Raw genomic sequence first — 15,755 nt, forward strand, 5'->3', positions numbered from 1 at the left:
CAAGGCTGGATGCAGAGTCGAAAATAGGCTATCTTTGTGAATGAAAATGATATGCCGTTGGAGGCTTAGCCAGGGTTTGAATAGAATACTATGGACGTGAATATTTTGGTTTCAACCTGAGACTGTGGTCAGAAAAAGTAGATTTTGTGGTGATGGCCCAAAATAATAGCTTCAGCATTACATGGTTTAACTGGAGGAATCTATAGTTGATCCAAGACTGGATGCCAGATAAGCAGTCTGATAACATGGTGGCAGTGGAGAAGTCGATGGAGGATGGTGGAGGAAGAGCTGGGTGTCATCAGCATACAGTTAGAAGCTGACACAATTCTGAAACTTCCATCATGAATGGGCACACAGGGCTTTTGTAGAAAATGTTGGTTATCATAAGTTCATTAAGCAATGGATTCCTGTCCTCACAGGAAGATTGTCACATCAGCAGAATTTGAGTGAAATGCAGATATCAGTATAATTGTTCTTTCCATGCATTTATTCAATATGCTGCAAAATCACATTCATTTTTAATTGACCTTTTAATTACAAGGTGAAGATTTGTGGTTTTAATCACATGGAACTCTAGTTCAGCATGACATAATTTCAGCTAGAGATGAAATTGGAAGTAATTTCTTGATTCCAACACTATCATCCTGGGAATGGCTTGGGACTAGACAGAACAAAAAGAAAAATATCACAGTTTGCAGTTGAAGGCATTCTCCATTTCATTTTAGTTAAGTGTACTGAAAGGGTGACAACATCTAATTCAGCGCACTGCAAATTTGAATTCAATTTCAGTTTAGATCTGTTAAGTCAAATTCAAGAAATATCAATTAACTGATCAATTAACTAATTAAATGCCATTGCTAATTAATAAAGACAATCTGCTGCTACTACTTTCTCTGGCATCCTAGCATGCCTGCTGCTTAAACTCTCATCCTATGCCTTTGTCACCCCTCGACTCAACTATTTTAACTTGGTTCCGATCCTCAATCCTCTGCAAATGTCAGCTCTTCCGTAACTCAGTTCCTATCCTGCACCAAACTATATTCACAAACACTTTTTCCTTGTTGACTCACTTGTTATTTGGTTGGATAAAGCACTATTGAACTAACATAATCCTGCCTCTACTTGCAGATCTTTAAGATTAGCCCTTGCAAAAGATCTACCTGCATCATCCTCTTTCTTAAACTTGCAACTTCTTGTCCTTGCTGGCATTTTCAGAATGAGAGCAGAAACCAAACCCAACCAGATTGGATAAAGGTTAGACATACTTTTGGAGGGACTGAACAATACAGAAGAGATACCTCTGATTTTAAAATTAACAGAATCTAGAAGAAAACAAAATGATCTTGTACATGTAGGTGCACAGGTATAATGATCAACTTCCCTCTGCTGGGCACCTGGCTAGCATTTAGTATTTTGTTTTCATTACCAGGTTACAGTGATGGACCTCTGTTTTAAGGCCTAGAACTGGGCATTATTCATAAAACAAGTTTTTGTGTTGCAAAACTGTTTTGTTGTGTGCACAGGGACTAGGCATGGGTTTTTGGGATTGACTATTCTCGCAAAATATGCTGCTTGAGTCTGTAGTTTCTCAAAATTATTACTCTTTATTTACAATAAGGATTTAAACATTTTGGGCCTTTATATAAGGTTGGAGTTTCTCCTCTTCCAGCTCTCTCTTACTTCTCAGTCATGTGATTTGACAGTATTATTACATCAGCATTATGTGTGCTTCTGATGTTAATCTTTTACTCTGCAGAAACTTAACCAGCTGGTTAAAAATATAACGGGTGAGTGATAAATAATGTTGGAAATGGTACTAGAGTTAAAGGGCTGCAAAATTCTCTTTCCTCTTACCCATTCTTATTAGTGAATAGCAATCTTAGTAGTTTGGATAGGTGAAGATGTTACAGTGCTTTTTGCCATTTAAGTCAAAGATGAAACAGTACAACTGATGCTTGTTATATATTTAAAAGGGTTGCAGGTTGCTTTCAGAGCTGATCACATGATTTGATGTCATTAGGGTGTTGTCACAGGATGCAGTTTTACTTTCAGTTTTGTATTCTGTGCAGTGCAACGGACATCTCTCTGCACAGGCAAAAGATCCTAGAATAAAACCTGTTGTGTGTTAGTTTGAATCTACGTGTGTAAACCAGGTTCCTTTCTTTCGATTAAAACCCACAACCCCTAACATAGTTAGGACATTACAGAAAGAAAATTGGTGACAAATCAGGATTTTGTTTCATCAAGAACATTAAGAAATGATCCTAAGTAGAAGGGAAAATATTTTGGATTCTCACATTTCAAATATTAGAAGGCTGGGGAGAAGCAACAACAGAATTAAAGTTAGGAGTGCCAGAGCAGGAAGACTCAATTAAGAAAAAGCTCTCTGTCTGATGGTAAAAGAGCTTTTTTCCAACCAGAGAAGGGTGAGAATCCAGGCAGTATCTGGCATATTTAAAAAGAAGGAATGCTTTGCTTTGTAGCTAGGGCTGTTTGAAAAAAACATCAAGGCAACGGTCTCCATGGTAAAAAGGAGAGTACTGGGAAGACAATAAAAAATATATATACTGAGCAGTCTCTAGTCTTATCTTGCCTGCAAGATAAATGGTGGATCAATTAGGATCCATGGATATTTTCAATGAAGAAAATGAATCGTGGAGTTTTCAGTACTTTGTATAAGCAAATAAAATTGAAAATAAGTTGCTCGTACCAGTTTTTCTCAGTATAATAGAATGTAAAATCTTCAATTTGCTCCAAAGCTTGGTTCATCAAGCAAAGCCAGGAACCAAAATCTGTGAGGATTCGACAAAGATTCTTATAGAATATTACTCTCGAAAGCTACTGATCATCGTGGAACGGTTCAGGTTCCACCAAAGGAATCAAGTGGAAGGCAAAAGCATTGCTCAGTCTGTGGCAAATTTAAAAAGGGTGGTACAACATTGCGAGTATGAAACTGTTAATAGCAAAGGTAAGTTAACTCGTGCAAGCTGGGGGTGTTACATATGAAATATAAAAACAGAAAATGCTGGAAATATCCATCACATCAGGCAGCATCTGTGGATAGAGGAACAGAGTTAACATTTACTATAACCTTTCATCAGAACTCCCTTTCTCCACAGATGCTGCCAGATCTACTGAATATTTTAGCATTTTCTGAATTTTTTATTTTGGGTTTCCAAACTTGAGTTGCGATGCTGTAGTTGGCCACATTTCATCTTTACATATTGGTGTTGGGAGGATGGTGTCTACTAGGAGATCTGCTGCTGCTTACTCCACTGAAAAGACAGGTATGCATTGTGCCATTTGTGACTCAGTTGGTAGCACTTGCAGCTCTAATGTAGAAGGTTCTGGGTTCAAATCTCACTGCAGAATTGGTGCAAAATAAAATCAAGGCTGATGCTCTAGTACAGAAGTGCTATGTTTGGGGGTGCTGTCTTTCAGATGAAGCACTTAACTACTATTCTGTACCTTGCAAGTGGAAATAAAATATCCCAAATTGCTGTTTTAATGAGGAGCAGGGGAGTTATCTTTGATGTCCTGGCCAATATTTATCCCTCAATCAACATCACAAAAACTGATTAACTGGTCATTAACATGGTGTTTTTTATAGAAGCTCGTTGTGCACAAGTTGAATTGCGGACGGACGGACCGACGGACCGACCGTTAAGGTTACAAGTTGTCAGCAGCTACAGTTCTGTGGGACGCCAGATAGAAGCAACAAATTCAGAAGAAAGAAGGAACTAAATGAGAATCACACAGAAAGAAGAGGTCATGGACATGCAACTGTTCGTTTCTCAGATTTTCGTCTTTTACTGATTGATTGGCTGGCCTTTTAATGAACTCAATCACATGTCCATGGGCAGTTATATATTATTCAAAAGAGAAGAAAACAAAACAAGAAAATAATTCCATGCTATGCTATAAATGCATTGGAAAGCACTAGTGATCCAAAATGTCTGCCCTTTGAGGGGGAGGGAAACATAATTAATTACTGTGAGCAAGCTATTAAGTTATTTACATTTTCATTCTGATAAGTAATCCCTGCTGGCATTTAAATTAGGATGTCAATTGCATCACTATCCCCATATATCTGTTAAAGATGATGAGAGGATACTGCCCCAAGCATTTTTGTGTACTGAATTTTTAGAGAATGCTTGTGATCATAGAGAAGTTTAAAATTCATTGTAGCAACATTTTACAATTCAAATCATCACAATTGAACAGGTAGGTCTAACTCAAAAGGTCTAACTTGGCTAAAAAGTCAACAATATTAATCAGTCAGGCCTGCAGTTAATCCACTGAGTTGAATTAAGTTCCCTATCTCTGCATTTCGAAGATCGAGGTATAACAAGTCAAAGGATTTTTAAAAGTCTGATTGAGTTGTCACTTCCTTAAAGAAGCCATGGAATTTAATCAGGATTTCTGGTCGCCTTCCATGATGATTATTGTTTGCTCAGTTCCGATTGTACAGATAATCCTTAGGTTTACTCCAAATAATCAATTCCATTACTTTCCATGGGACAATAGTATAGAGTATAACTAATGGGTTTTTAGTAGCCCATGACTATTTAGTCATCCTTTTTGAATATTAGTACCAAGCTGGCCTTTTACCAATTGATTGATTTAGAGGATTAATTATGCAGACAGGTTGCATCAACTTGGCTTGTATTCCCTTGAGTATAGGAGATTGAGGGGGTGATCAGAAGAAGGTTTTTTTTTTAAAGTTAGAAGCATTTGATAAGGTAGATGTGCAAAAACTGTTTTCTCTGGTAGAGGAATCAAGAAGAGAACAAAATATCTCTCTTGGAGCATATTTACTGTAATTTGAGCTATCTCCTTATTTAAATGAAAATGATTGTTTTTCTTGTTGTTTTTATTTGAAGAGACATTTATTCATGCCAATCGTAACAAATACTTGAATTATTTAGCATATCTAAAAATTCGTTTCCAGCTTTTTTTGCACTTTTTTGTGGTTCTTGATTATTCTACAACCACTAAAGTACATAGAGTACTTGTTCCTGTCATATTTTCCCTTCAAGGTTAAATCTTTCTATGCCCCTTTCCTCCCATGATCATCTTTTTAACCTGTTTCTCATATTCCTATATCCATCTTCTTTTCTCTTTATGGGTTTGCAGTTTTTGTTTGCTTTATTTGACTTTTAATTAATTTGCTAATTATTTAGGATAACAGTTGTTCAGTCTAAACTTGCTGATTCTGGTTTATATTTAGCCTTTGTGATCAACTTTATACCTTAAGAGATTTCTCCTTGCCCTCCCTTAAGTGTTGAACAACTTAGCCAATTAATTTGCTTGAGTTGATTCCTCATGTTTTCAAATATTGTCAGCCAAAATCATGTATCAGGCTCTTAGTGTTAAATATTTCTGACTCATAGCTCACATTAAACATCAACATTGTGTGATTATTGTCCATTTCTTCAGATTTGAGTGTGATAAAGAGTTGTTGTATTAAAAAGTATCTAGACTGCAAAAATTACTAGGTATAGGTGATATAACTGTTTTATAGCAGATCATTGCTATCTGTCAATTATCGGATATAGGGAGTCATGTTCCTCGATTGTAAAATATAATCAAAGTTCCACTGCATATTCACCAGCTCATTTTGTGGCTAATACTTAACAGTATGAAGATTACTGTCCTTGTGAGCAGATTTTGTCCAGGCACAGCACCACAGCACAAACTTAAATTTTGCAAGTCAATGTGCAATGCATTGTAAAAACATGTCACAATAGTTTGATTTGAAATTTTTAAAAATGAACTCGAGCCACAATAATCCAATTTCTGAACAGAAAATTTCACAAATTGTGCCAGAATATCTCATGATCTGTCTTTCTACAGATCTCAGGCAAACATGAAATGAAACACAGTGCCTAACAACTCCAGACAGGCTGGCTCCATCATTCACAATTCCCAGATGCTGCTCAGTATGGCTACGATTTAAAACGACAGCACATCACTAATGTGAGGAACACATAATAATAATCACCCATTTAATGTAGTCCAAGATGTGTGAGGCCCAAAGATTAGTTACAAATGGTCTTTTTATCAACCAAGATGTCTGGGGCATGCACAATTCAGTAGGGAACGACATCACTTTTCCATTCTGACAATATATTTGAGGTCGTTCATGATGGCATCATGAAAGTAAAATAATCCTCCTCCAAAATGTTAATGTTGGGTAGTGGTTATGTTGTTAAGCCACTGGCAATGGAGGATAGCTCCAATTTGCATTTGCCACTATTTAACAGAATTTGCTGTAAAATGGTCAGCAATAGAGAATGGCAGGCTTGATGGCAATATTTAGTCACAGTAAGAAGTCTCACAACACCAGGTTAAAGTCCAGCAGTTTATTTGGTAGCAAAAGCTACTGGCTTTCGGAGCGCTGCTCCTTCATCAGGTAAGTGGAGTTCTGTTCACAAACAGGGCATATAAAGACACAAACTCAATTTACAAAATAATGGTTGGAATGCGAGTTCCATGCAAGTGAATGCGAGTGAAAAAAGTCACATTCCAACCATTATTTTGTAAATTGAGTGTGTGCCTTTATATGCCCTGTTTGTGAACAAAACTCCCACTTACCTGACGAAGGAGCAGTGCTCCGAAAGCTAGTGGCTTTTGCTATCAAATAAACCTGTTGGACTTTAACCTTCTTACTGTGTTTACCCCAGTCCAACGTCGGCATCTTCACAATATTTAGTCAAATAGTGCAGTCATTATAAAGGAAATATAGTACAAAGGTAAGTTTTAATATATTAAAGATATAGGCTGTAATTTTACCGTCCTGCTTGCCATGGAAAGGCTCGTTGACCTCGGGCGGGATTTTACGGTTTCAGAGCGAATGAGGCCGTAAAATCCCAATAATATGGTCTGACATCCTCCACACATCGATTCAGGACCACCTTGGGGAAGGGAGGTTAGGTGGTGGGCTGAAAGCATGCTTTAAAGGATTCAATAAAGGAGAACAACACTTTATTTTATTCATTCCTGGGATCTAAGCATCATTGAAAATACCAACATTTATTGCCTGTTTATAACTGTCCTTGAGAGTGGAATTGCTCTAGTCTCTGTGTTGGAGGCACATCACAGTGCTGTTCAGAAGGGAGTTCCAGATTTTCGACCTAGTGACAGTGAATGAATGGCAATATTGTTCCAAGTCAGAATGGTGTGTGGCTTGGAGAGAAATTTGCAGGTGATGGTTTCCCCTGCATCTGCACCCCTTGTCCTTCTAGATGGGCGGCACGGTAGCACAGTGGTTAGCACTGCTGCTTCACAGCTCCAGGGACCTGGGTTCGATTCCCGGCTTGGGTCACTGTCTGTGTGGAGTTTGCACATTCTCCTCGTGTCTGCGTGGGTTTCCTCCGGGTGCTCCGGTTTCCTCCCACAGTCCAAAGATGTGCGGGTTAGGTTGATTGGCTATGCTAAAAATTGCCCTTAGTGTCCTGAAATGCGTAGGTTAGAGGGATTAGTGGGTAAATATATAGGAATAGGGGGGTAGGGCCTGGGTGGGATTGTGGTCGGTGCAGACCCGATGGGCCGAATGGCCTCTTTCTGGACTGTAGGGTTTCTATGATTTCTATGGTAGAATTGCAGGGTTGGAAGGTGCTGTCAAAGGAGCTTTGACAAGTTACTGCAGTGCATTTTGTAGATAGCACACCCTGCTGCCATTGTATGACAGAAGTGGAGGGAATGAATGTTTAAGATGCTGGATATGGTGTCAGTCAAGCGGTTTGCTTTGCCCTGGATGCTATTGAACATCTTGAGTGTTGTTGGAGCTGCCAAATGGGAAGTAGCCATGGGGGGTTTAAGCCTGTAACTTTACCGGGACCAGAGTTGTAGTCCTGAGGTGACCTGACTGGAAGCTGTGGAAGCAGCCTTTTCCTTTGGTGCACAATAAAGATTGCTGATGACAGGAAACTGGTGTTTGACGGAATTACAGCTACCCATAGTGCTTCAAGGATAATGGGGAGAAATGCGAATATGGCATTGAGATTGAGGATCAGCCATGATTATACTAAATGGCAGAGCAGGCTAAAGGGGCCAAATGGCCTACTCCTGCTCTTAGTTTCCATGTTTCAATTAATGTTCAATATGGAGCAGCATTATTGATTCATCAATATTTCAACATTGATTCATCAGCTGAATGTCGTAGGGAGTGAGACCCGAGCTACTTCCAGATGCCAGGCTCTGCTTTTTGCACAGCACTCTCTGTGCCCCATACCCTATGGCTATCATGAAGTTCTGTTGGCCAGGCACCTGCCAGCAGGTGGCTATAGTGGGAGATAGTGCCAGGCAGGAGAATTATTCGGCCCCTGCAGATCCCTCCATTGCAGGAAGCAGTATATTTGGCTGGTTGGGGGTTGTGGGGGGTGGGGTGCAGAGGCTGAAGCCATGAGAAGCCAGCTAAAACAGATGGACTGTTTAAGTACCTGAGCAGTTGCAAATAGTGCTGAATATTGTCTAATCATCAGTCAACATCTCCACTTCTGATCTTATGATGCAGGGAAGGTCATTGATGAAGCAGTTGAAGAGGGTTGGGCCTAGGCCTAAACTGAGGAACACATGCAGTGATGTCCTCCTGAGATGCCTGACATCCAACAATCACAACCATCTTCCTTTATGCGAGGTATGACTTCAATCAGTGGAGCATTTTCCCCCAATTCTCACTGACTCCAGTTTTGCTAGGGCCTCCTTGATACCACACTTAGATAAATGCTGCCTTGATGTCAAAGGCACTCACCCTCACCTCCCCTCTGGAGTGCAGCTCCTTTGTCCATGTTTGGAATAAGGCTATAATGAGGTCAGGAGCTGAGTGGGCCTGGCAGAACTCAAACTGAGTGTCAGCAGATTACTGCTAAGTGCTGCTTGATAGCACTGTCATTGATTCCTTTCATCACTGTGCTGATAAACAACCGTAAACGGATCGGTTGGTAATTGGCCAGGTTAGATTTGTGCTGCTCTTTGTGGACAAGACATATGTGGACATTTTCCACATTGCCGGGTCAATGCCAATATTGTTACCGTACTGGAACAGCTTGGCTAAAGGTCCAGGTAGTTCGGGAGCACAAGTTGACAGTGGCATTGCCGCAGTTTTGTTAGGGACCAGCCTTTGCAGTAGTCAGTGCCTTCAGCCATTTCTTGATATCACATGGAGTGAATGAAATTGTCTGAAGACTGACATCTGTGATCCTTAGGATCTGAGGATGAGGCCGAAATTGATCTCCCTTTGGCACTTCTGGTTGAAGATGATTGCAAATGCTTCAGTCTTGCATTTTGCTGGGCTCCGCCACAGTTCAGAATGGGGATATGTGTTGAGCCTCCTCCTTCGGTTATGGTAAATTCTTGCTATTAGTTTTTAAGTAACTTTGCTATAATATTGTTTAGTCTTTAGGACCTTTCTTTTCACTATATGGTGCCATTTTCTATCATGAGCATTAACACTCTGAGTCCGTGTCCACCTGCGCTGAACTCTTGGCCAGGCAACGCCATGTTCTGATGCCGGAGCCACTGTACAGTCACCAGAGGCACAGGTTGTGGGGTAAGAGTGAGGACCCAGATCCAGGAACAGGAGTGCAGGGACAGGAAGCTGGCAGCTGCAGATCATGTGATGAAGTGTGAGTAACACGGGGTGGGGGGGAGGAGTAGGGGGGAAAGGGGTGGGGCCCCCAGCTGCTTATGTGTTTCCCCCGTGTTTCCCCCTTGCCACCCCCTCTCATTGCACACCCCACTGGCTTCTTGCATGGCCTTCCTAGCTCAATCGCCCACCCCGCTCCCCAAGCTTTTTCCATGGTTCCCTGTGGGACAGGAGCTCAGCTCCTGCAATTTGTCAGGATGTGGCCCAAGGGTGTGTAGAAAGAAAGACAGACAGAGTAGAATTGAGAGACAGTGGAACAGAGAGAGAGGAAAAGGAGAGAGACAGACACAGGTAGATTGGGATAGGAGAGACGGCAAGAGACAGAGACAAATGGGCAGGATTTTACGGCCTCGCTCCACCCAAGACCGGAAAATCCCGCCCGAGGTCAATGGAGCTTCCCATTGTCTGCCCTCGTCTGCTCCGATTCCCGTGGCGGACGGGGCGGCAGAATTCCAGCGAAAGTGGGAAAGGAGAGAGAGACCATTCCCCTGCCTTTTCCCCTGCACATTGTTTCTGTTCAAATAATCATCAAATGCCCTCTTGAATGCCTTGATTGCCTCCATCACACTTCCAGGCAGCGTATTCCAGACCTGAACCACTTGTTGTGTGAAAATGTTTTCTCCAGCTTTAACATTGATTAAAGTTGTTTCACTGATTATGAGTCATGATTTTCAGGAATGGAACCACAACTTTAAGTGAGGACTTTAGTTGTTTAATTGTCCACCACCATTCATGATATGACGGGACTGCAGCACTTAGATCTGATCTGTTCATTGTTGAATCACTTAGCTCTGTCTTCTGCTGTTTAGCATGCTTGTGGTCCTGTGCGGTAGCTTCACCGGTGTTACGAATAGGAGAGGAAACATAAACTTATCATCCATAATCAGTGGTTTTTTGGAAATGTCCAAAAGGTTAGGTGGATAAGCCTTGGTAAATGCACAAGGATACGGGGATGGGCGGTGTGGTGGAGGGATGGGGGTGGGGGGGTTGAGGGGGGGGGTGGGGGGGGTGAGGGGGGGCGGGAGCGGGGGCGGGGGGGTGAGGGGGGGTGGGAGCGGGGGCGGGGGGGTGAGGGGGGGCGGGGGGGGGGGTGAGGGGGGCGGGGGGGTGAGGGGGGGCGGGGGGGTGGGGGGTTGAGGGGGGTGGGGGCGGGGGGGGTGAGGGGGGCGGGGGGTGAGGGGGGGGCGGGGGGTGAGGGGGGCGGGGGGAGTGAGGGGGGGGCGGGGTGAGGGGGGTGGGGGGGATGGGGGGGTGAGGGGGGGCGGGGGCGGGGGGGTGGGGGGGCGGGGGGGGGGTGAGGGGGGTGGGGGCGGGGGGGATGAGGGGGGCGGGGGTGGGGGCGGGGGGGATGAGGGGGGCGGGGGGGATGAGGGGGGCGGGGGGTGAGGGGGGGCGGGGGGAGTGGGGGGGGGCGGGGTGAGGGGGGGTGGGGGCGGGGGGGCGCAGCCCTGGGCAAGATGCTCTTTCAGAGAGTCAGTGCAGACTCAGTGGACTGAATGGCCTCCTTCTGCACTGTATGGTTTCTATGGTTCTATATATGTTTGCCGTGTGGTCAATTTAAACTACAACAGCAGATTCTTGTGGATTTAAATTAAGATTATTTATTCACACACTCACCTCCAGATCGAAATGCTACAGCACTCTGTTATCACTGTTGTGGGTCTTTCTGAGGTTGTCCTTGGTTAGGATCGATAGAGACTGCTGGAGGCAAGGCTGTTGGTAAATTTTAACTTTTATTAAACATTCTTCTGACTATGTACAAGGCTTAGTGTGAGGTTTCACATCCAACCATCTCTCAGCATACTCTGGTGTCATGTGATCTTACTTCACTGATAAGATACACTGTCTATTTGCATTTATCCTTTACACTACATCTCCTCCCAAATCTCTTATTCCATTAAACACATTATTTACCTTATCCTACACTCACTACACACTCAGCGTAGTTAACAGTTCATGGCTGGAATGTTACAGCCGTTCACGCCAACGGGATTTTCCCAACCTGCTGAGGTGAATGGAGAATTGTCCGGCCTTGCTGCAGTGGGAGCGTGGCATGAACGGCCGATAAGATCGAGCTCCAAGTGTTCAGATCATTGTAGGAAGAAACAATTTTTGTGGATCCAGCAAAGAGGAGGCTTTTTCCACTCTTGAATTGTAGTTCTGATGGGTCCAAAATAGCTGAAGTCAGATATCCAGACTATTGCACAATTCCCTCAAAGAGATTAACGTTCAGCAGATCATGAAGTTACACACTTGTGGCTTTCCTATCAGGGGTCAAACTTCTTTACAAATGGATTTGGGGTTTTGGAATCAGGCTGGGGGGTTATGCCGAAATTTTACTGGCACTCCCGCCCAAGGCTGGTAGGATCACTCCCGAGGCCAATGGAGAATGCCGTCTGTGATTCTGGGGCGAGCGTGCTGGTAAAATCAAGGCCTATATCTCTATATAACCATTGTTCTGGTAGATCTTCTGTCTTTCTGCCTTTGCTGGTGAGGAAGTCTTATAGAAGCATAAATGCTATGGCCTAGACATTTCAGTAGATCCCTTTGAAGTGGTTCTTGGCATCTTCAAGTGTGAAATTCCAGAGAAGGATGCATGTCTGAATTGTATTCCACATTGGAAGCTAAAGGAATGAGAGGGAATCTCATTGAAACATATGGGAACGATTCTCCCAGCCTGCTGTGTTACTCTAGCAGCACAACAGGCTGGGAGACATAAATGGAGACTGTGTAGCGGGATCCCCGCTGGGCACCATGGCCTCTGTACATCTCCAGCCGCCGGATTTCCAGAGTCATCAGCTCCATGTCGGAAATCAGTATGGAGCTGATGAAGATATTTAAATTCAAATTTAAATTTCATTAGCGAGCCCAGGACTAAAGTCTCTGAGCCCACTAGCCTCTCCCCCTCACCAGGAGTGTTTCACTCCAGTGGGGTTTACAACAGCTCCCCATAAATTGGGGAGCTGACGCTGCAACCCCGCTTAAGTGAAGGGAGGCCATGGAGGCCCCCCCAAGAGGACAAAGGTAAAGGGGATGTCCCTTGGGCATTGCCAGCCTGGCAGTGCCAGGCTAGCCCCTGGCATTGCCCAAGGGGAAACATTGGAATTCCAAGGAGCCAGCTTGGCCTGCCAACTGGGCATCGGGCAGCGCCCAGGGGTGGGGTCAGAGGGGGCGCAGGGCCTATGGGGTTGTGGCCTGTGGTGGGTAATTGGTGGGGGTGGGGTTGGGGGATTCTGCTGTCACTCTGCAGTCGAGAATAGTGACAGAGGGAGGGTGGACAGTGATCAGGGCTGGACACCGAGGTGGGGGAGGGTTGGCCTGCCTGTCAGGGGGGTCGGGGCTGCCGGTGGTGAGTGTTGGGATCAGGAGATCGGGACTGCCGGGGAGGGTAGTGGGGGGGAGATTAAAGCGAGTCCAGTTGGGGTGGGGGGGGGGTGCGTGGGGGCTGGCCCAGAGATGTCCGGAAGGCTAGCGATCGGGGCATGGGGGTTTGATGGGACAGTGTTGCAGGGTTGCAGGGCTGGCCAGCTCAATTGAGCTGGCCAACCTCCGGGGGGCCAACAGTGCGGGCCTACTGCGCATGTGCCGATCTCCACGCTGACAGATTGGTGCATGCACAGTGGCCCGCTCAGCGCTATGCTGCCGACCTCTTGAGTGGGAACACTTTGCTGGCCAGCTCACCCTCGCAGTGCTGTCCCTCCCGACACCCCCACGGCCTGATTGCAGTCTGCACAAGCATTCCCGGGCCAGCCCCTGGCCCCTGATTCTTATCATGATTCATTCTGCGGCACTCTGCAGTGCTCATAGTGTGCAAGATTCATTTTGAAAATCCTGCTAAAAAACCAGTGGGATTTACTCCAGTTTTTAGGTGAATTCGGCACTTAGAATTTTTTTGGGAGAATCCCGGCCACAAAATTCTGACAGGGCTGGACAGACTGGATGCAGGGATGGTGTTTCCTCAGGCTGGGGAGGTCCAGAACCAGGGATCACAGACTTAGGATACGGGGTCGGCCATTTAGGACTGAGATTAGGAGAAACAACTTCACTGAGAGGGTGGTGAATCTATGGAATTCTCCACCACAGAAGACTATGGAGGTCAAATTATAGAAGATAGCTACGAAGGAAATTGATAGATTTCTAGACTCTAAAGGGATCAAGGGGTATGGGGACAGAGTAGGAGCATGGCATTGAGATCAAGAATCAGTCAGGATCATATTGAATGGTGCGGAGCAGGCTCGAAGCGTTGGCCTACTCCTGCTCCTATTTTCTATGTTTCAATCCAGAAACTGGTCTCTGGCAATACCAGACATGTAACTGCAGACTCAAGCAACTCTAGATCAGCAATTACACAAACTCTGAGATTTTCACATTGCAATGCTGATGAAGAGAAATGACCATATATTATTATCACCATTGCATCTATGGCACTATCTAATCCGCATATGTTTTAGCCCAGGTCAGAAACTCCACAGTATTTTATGAAATCAGCCTAGCTCATAAGTTTTGCACCTTGAATTTGGCTAGGCTAAGCATATTCTCACAACAAAATTCTAAGTGCTGAATCGGCGGGAAAAATGGTATCATTCACGATTGTTTTTTCAGTGGGAATTCAGACTCGAATCTCCCACACTCTGTGCACTGTAGAGATCACAATCATCATTATCAATAACAGCTCGGGGCGGCGGGGGAAGCCTATTCACGTCAGGGTCTGACAGTTCCAGAACTCTGCACATGCGCAGTGGCCCTGAACTGTCAGATTGCACTTTGCTATCCAGCTCAATCGCTGGCCAGCCCGGGACCCTCGCAGTGCTGCCCCTCCCGACACCCCCACAGCCTGATTGCAGCTCGCACAAGCGTTCCCGGGCCAGCCCCAACCGCAACCGTCCCGGAGCACTGCAATCAGCAGCCCCCTTCCCCAGCAGTGACAATCCCCCCCACCCCCTCGGCAGACTCCTCCCCCCACCACTGATCCACCCCCCAGGAGGCAGACCTCCCCATGGGAGGCAGACCCCCCCCCGGCAGACCACCACCCCCTCCCCGGCAGACAACCACCCTCTCCCCCCAGCCCACCCTGATTGCTGGCCTCCCTCCAGCCCCGAATGATCCCAATGCAGAGTGGCAGCGGGATGCCACCCCCACCGATCACCCCTAAACCCCACCCACAATAGGCCCTGCTCTGAGTCCCGCCTCCAGGCCCCACCCCCTATGCATGCCAGTAAAATCAGGGCCCATAGCTCTATATAACCATTGTTCTAGCAGATGTTCTGTCTTTCTGTCTCTGCTGGTGAGGAGGTCTTATGGCCTAGACTTTTCAGTAGATCCCTTTGAAGTGGTTCTTGGCATCCTCAAGTGTGAAATTCCAGAGAAGGATACATGTCTGAACTGTATTCCACATTGGAAGTCTAGAAGAATGAGAGGGAATCTCATTGAAACATATGGGAGCGATTCTCCCAGCCCGCTATGCTGCTCCAGCAGGCCAGGAGACATAAGCAGAGGCCGTGTAGCGGGACCCCAGCTGGGCGCCATGGCCTCTGTGCAACTCCGGCCACCGGATTTCCGGAGTCGTCAGCTCCATGCCGGAAATCGGCATGGAACTGATTAAGATATTTAAATTCAAATTTAAATCTTATTAGTGATCCCAGGACTGAAGTCTCTGGGCCGGCTAGCCTCTAACCCCCCACCAGGAGTGTTTCACTCCAGCAGGGTTTACAACAGCTCCCATAGAGGTTCCCCAGGAGGGCAATGGTAAGGGGGGTGCATTACCCCTCTTGGGTGATGCTTGGACATTGCCGGCCTGGCAATGCTATGCTGGCCCCCTGGCACTGCTCAAGGGGCATCATTGGAATGCCCAGGGGCCACCTTGGCCTGCCCACTGGGCATCGGGTAGTGCCAAGGAGGTGGGATCAAAGCAGGGCCTATGTGGGGCAGGTCTGTAGGGTGGGGGTGGGAGTGTCCTTTTGCCACTCTGCAGATGGGTTTAGTGACAGAGGGAGGGTGGACAGTGATTAGGGCTGGACGTCGGGGAGTCGGCCTACCGGAGGGAATTGGGGCAGCCAGGAATGGAGGCGGGAATGTGGGGGGCGTTGGGGCTGCCGGTAAGGGGAGG

At 45.6% G+C, this 15,755-nt stretch overlaps 1 long non-coding RNA gene across 1 annotated transcript in view; it reads right to left on the bottom strand.

Annotated features, from left to right (window-relative positions):
- Positions 1–483: 483 nt before the first annotated feature.
- LOC144499130 (uncharacterized) overlaps positions 484–15,755 on the bottom strand; it is a 28,319-nt gene continuing 13,047 nt past the window's right edge. The window contains exons 3-4 of the long non-coding RNA XR_013498784.1: positions 11,267–11,362; positions 484–661 (exon numbers count right to left, since the gene is read on the bottom strand). This is a non-coding gene — a long non-coding RNA (uncharacterized LOC144499130). The remainder of the gene's footprint in view (positions 662–11,266; positions 11,363–15,755) is intronic.

Source organism: Mustelus asterias, chromosome 9 (genome assembly GCF_964213995.1).
Source record: "Mustelus asterias chromosome 9, sMusAst1.hap1.1, whole genome shotgun sequence".
NCBI lineage: Eukaryota > Metazoa > Chordata > Chondrichthyes > Carcharhiniformes > Triakidae > Mustelus > Mustelus asterias.